A 4,831-nucleotide genomic window follows, 5' to 3' on the forward strand; every position below is an offset into this window, starting at 1 on the left:
AAAGCAGAAAAAAAAAAAAAAGATTGGCAACAGTTGTTAGCCCAGGTGCCAATCTTTAAAAAAAAAAGATAAAAGTAGTGTCCCTATCATATTAGAATGATAAAGCATCACTACTTGCTCATAACAACACAAGGAAGTAAAAAGTTTCCAGGACATTACAGCCTACATTAGGGATTTAACTAATCTTAAAAAAATTAGTCTTCTGACACAACTCAGAAAGGAAAAAGCAGTAGCACCTAACATTCAACAAATCATATGTTTGTTGATGACCATTTTACTTCAAAGAAGTTTAATGAGTGATATATTTCTATAACACGCTCAATTTTAGAACAAATTACTTCCATAATATAATATTTATTGCTACTTTTGAACAGAATTATTGGCTGTCTATTAATACCATATGATTAAAACCCACTAATTTAAAAACGTATTCAGAATTAAAGTAAAATTATTACAACTTTCTTAATATCGTCCTCATTTTCCTGAGAAACTTATGTAGGCATGACACTCAATTAAGATTCCAATTTGTTTAAGTCAACGTAAAAGAAAATCTAATCAAAACGGCCAGTAAAACAAAAGAAAACTCAAGGTCTTTCTAATAGCTTAGTTCTAAATTAAAACATACATATTCAGCCCACACAGAATAACATTTGTACTGCCAAATAAACATTCATCCAAGAACGTGCACATTTACGGAAATGAAAATATTACTGAGAACTGTAGTGTTAACCCTATTCATATAAGACCAGCAAAGCTTAATGTACAGTAGTCAAAATTATATTGGATAAAAATAAACAAACTCCATGAAAAAAACTACCTTTCTTCAGAAATATCGATACTATATCGAAAAAAGCAGCATCCCTTTTCATGGCAATACAAACTCAGTTTAATTCAGGATGAAAAGTACTACTAGAAAAATTCCTCATGACTCTGCACTTTACTCACGCCTTTATTTTTTAGGCCATCCAATAATGTATAGCACAATCTCCAAATAAAAGATTTAACTGGAAAATATCCAGAGAAGGACCACATCATGAAACTACTCCATTCCTGTATCTTACTTTTCCTTTCTCATTTCTACATCTAAAAGTAAGCATTCCTAATACTTATAAATATCCCTTGACATTTTATATAAATATCATTCTAAAAAATTTTAAAACCATACAAGTAATTACAATTTAATGGAAGTATGACATGATCTTAAAAATGTCACTTAGTAAAATAACTTACTGGGCCCAATGAAATAAAGTGCCTTAGCTAGGTATCTAGCTAGTAATAAATAATAATAACAATAGACTATTGACATCGCAACCAAATCTTGTATTTAAGCATTCTCTTTCAAGCCTCAGTTCCTTAAAAGTAAACAAAAAATGTTAAAACAACAAACATAAGCTCTTAAGGAAACAGTTTCTAATTTAGAATGAAGATAAAACCACCCTTATTTTCCCTTGGAGGATTAAAAAAATTTTCCTACATAATGTTGACCTCAAGTATTGTTATTTGTCTCCAAGTACTACCAAGTTAACTCTGAATAGAAATGAGTTCAATATTTTCTAGAATGAAAGGTTAGGACTGACTGGTCATCTCTCCTCTGTAACCTCTACTGAAAGCCTTTTATTCAAATACAAATAGCAGTAAAACATTTAGATGAATTTGTAAAACTTCTATGTATTGAAATAAACTGAGGCAAATTACAAACAATGCTCCAACAGATGTTTGTAAAACACTCAGTATTTGTTTCCACTTTCAGCTCTGCCATGGCTCATCAAACTGTGACCTAGCTTTAACTCACTCTTACTATTTACTAACAGCTCTGCTCAAAACGCACACGAACAGAATTCCCTTAGAAAGAAAAAAAGATAGACGGTAACATGCGAAAGACAAAATACTCCAATGCGCTGTCACCCAGGAATATATATGGCAGCACCAAAAACATTAATTGTGGCCATAAATGATCTAATTTCCAAATCAATGAATGTCCACACAAATAACAGAAGAAAACGAAAAGCGTCATTTTTTTCTCTCAAAATTCCAACACTATATAAAGGATAAAGTCAATAGAATATGATATACTTTAAAAAACCATGATCATATCTAGACATACAACTATTCAACTGAGGATTAATCACAACATTTAAATTACAAAGGAAAAAAATCGTAACGAAAACACTCACTTTATATAGTATCTTGCACCTTCAAAAGTATATGCTTCTTCCCAGCCAGTAGGCAAATCTAGAAAAACATATATTTCACAATCAGTATTACTTCAACGGGACAGCAAAATAAATTTCAATCTATTTCAATTATTCCTTGTCATGATCAGCTATTTTCATTCATTAAGTAGGTTTGTAACCAGAAAAAGGGTGTTGGACTTGTAACAAAACTCATGGTAGAAATAATATCATTTTTGGAAAAATAGCAATTCAAATTTAAAGACATCAGAAAAGTATCAACAATATTAAAGATTATCTGACATGATTATACACTTCAAAGAGGAGAGTGGAGAGGAACTATGCTCTGGCATCCAAAACAGCAAAGGGAAGCCTTTTAATCCTAGGTAAAATACCCATGCATGGTTGGTTGGCCAAAAAACTGTGCATAAAAGGCAACACCTGCTTCTTCTTAGGTATATCCTAACTATTTAAGGCCATACCTTTCAGCTACATAAATGAATCCATCCAGGAAGTGTCACTGATGAGAAAGAACTTCCTAAGTACTCAATTACAAGAAGAGAAATCTAACCTCACATACTCATACATGTGTGTTTCTTCAGACTCGACTTTGAGATGGGAAGTTTCAAGTAATAAACCTAGCAATAATTCAGATGAACAATAGGAACTTTATGTGCTACATATTACTCACAAATGACAAGTGGCTTGGATTTAATCATAATACCTCTGTGAAATAAAAAGCCATTGATGTGTGTGCAAAACCACAGAGTCAAAACAAAGTAAATCAAGCCAGAAAAAAATCATGATCATGTCTTAAAAAAATAAATTAATGTGAAATCATCTAAGAGAATAAAATTTTCCTGTGGTGTGAATGTGATCAAATCTGTGGGGAATATGTAGAATACAAATTTAGATCACATATAACCAAAATAAACATGAAATAATTCCACAAGATGATTAGAATAAATAATTTCAACACCATATTGCCGTTTGTGAAATACACCTGTTACTCTCCGTAAGGCAAAGAGTCCATGGAAGTTGAAAAATGTGTGCAAAACATTGAAAGGTATGTTTAAGTCAAAGACTGCACTGGGGAGTTAAGAAATATGACAGTGTATTAGTCAGAAAAGCCTTAAAAATGTAACCTCAGCACGCTTGCTACACCAGCTTTCCCTTTCCTCCTCCACCTTTTTGCAAATTTGGAGGTATTAGTCACTTCACTGAACTCCAGAATTTAATTTAAAGAAAGAAAGCAGGCATGTTCAATATCCTGGCAACTTTAAGAGATTCACAGAATCTCAGAGTTGGAGAGAAAGTATCCCGGAGGGCAGATCTAAAGGACTGCTGAAGCCGGCCTCACCTTCGACCCAAACTGTTCTCAAGCCTTTCCAATCCCCAGAAAGAGAGGCAGGCCAGTAAGGAACACATGTTACATTTCAAAGACAAACAAGTTTCACGAATGTAAACAAAGAATGACAAAAGAAAGCCAGACCAGCCCTTCTCCAGCTCAACTCACATTTAGCGTTTAAACAAGCTACCAGAGGCACCAGAGAGCTCCGCTTCTCTGCCGACCAACCTCCCTTTAGGGTTCAGATACCCAACACGGGACACCCCCCTAGCACGCCCACTGCCTCCTGGCGGTCTGTGCAACCTCTGCGCGGCTGCCGGGGACTTTGAATCCGGCTGGCCAGCAACTGCAGCTGCAAACGCCTCCTCCGGCTCCGGCTGCTCCTCCGGCGGCAGGAGGGAAAGCACCCAGCTTTTCCTAAGCTGTTCTCTTTCACAGAGACGATCGCAGCACCCCCAAACTCCTCTCCTCCCCCTCCTCAATCAGCCACCTACCCACAAGTCCCACCTAGCAGGAGGAGGAAGCTGCACGGCAGGAGGCAGCTCTCTGGGGAGGAGGGAGAGGATGTGGATAAATTTTCCCGGCAGACGAGCGGCAGGGTCCCGGGCTGCAGAGAGGGGAGTGGGAAAGGACTTCCTAAAGGGCGACAAGGCGTGAGATGGGGGATGGAAGGGGTAGGAGGATTCAGGAGTGGCCGCAGGAGGAAAAACTCAGGATTCCAGGTTTCTAGGGAGAGGCGGGTCGGCCACCCTAGGGGCGTGGGGGTGTCCAGGTTGGGATGGGGGAGGGCGCCGTCTCCAAGCGGGGATGAAAGGCTAAGGCGACAGAGGCGTCCAGAGACTCGAAAGAACTCCCGCGGCGGGGCCCCCGCGGCCCCTCTACCTGCGGCGCCCCCGCCGGCCTCCGCCCCACCTCGCCGCCTCCCGGGCCCGGCGGTGCGGCTCGGGGCAGGTTGCCGGGAAGCGGCGGCCCGGGCTCTGCCGCCTCCTCCCGGCGGAGCCCAAACTCCGCTCGGGCCCGGCGGGCTCCGCGTTACCTGTGCTCTGCCGCCGGTGCCCGGTGACCACGGCCTCGCCGGTGACGGGGTGCAGCCAGGTGGTGCTCTTCGCCTCCTCGCTGCAGGGGGAGAGAAAGGGCAGAGACGGAGCGTGAGTGGGGGCGCGGGAGGAGCCGAGGGGGCTGGAGCGGCACCGATCGGGCTCTCTCTCCCCCGCCGGCCAGTCCCCCGCACCCTCCGGGCCCCCGCGCCGCCCCCGGCTCTTTACTTGATGAAGAAGACGCGGCCGCCCCTGGTGATCCCGTAAGTCCAGGA

The 4,831-nt window shown here is 41.2% G+C and overlaps 1 protein-coding gene across 8 annotated transcripts in view; it reads right to left on the bottom strand.

Moving 5' to 3' along the window:
- Positions 1 to 4,825, bottom strand: part of PLEKHA5 (pleckstrin homology domain containing A5) — a 229,012-nt gene extending 224,187 nt beyond the window's left edge. For 5 of the 8 annotated variants that reach the window (XM_046670036.1, XM_046670026.1, XM_046670009.1 and 2 more), the window contains exons 1-3: positions 4,785 to 4,825; positions 4,556 to 4,635; positions 2,175 to 2,232 (exon numbers count right to left, since the gene is read on the bottom strand). The gene's annotated coding sequence lies outside the window, so the exon portion shown is untranslated. Of the gene's footprint in view, positions 1 to 2,174; positions 2,233 to 4,555; positions 4,636 to 4,784 lie in introns of those variants that run through there. The other 3 variants (XM_046669983.1, XM_046669992.1, XM_046669981.1) reach the window with 1 other exon arrangement.
- Between the last annotated feature and the right edge of the window lie 6 nt (positions 4,826 to 4,831).

The sequence above is a fragment of the Equus quagga genome, chromosome 1, assembly GCF_021613505.1.
Source record: "Equus quagga isolate Etosha38 chromosome 1, UCLA_HA_Equagga_1.0, whole genome shotgun sequence".
NCBI classification, from domain to species: Eukaryota; Metazoa; Chordata; class Mammalia; order Perissodactyla; family Equidae; genus Equus; species Equus quagga.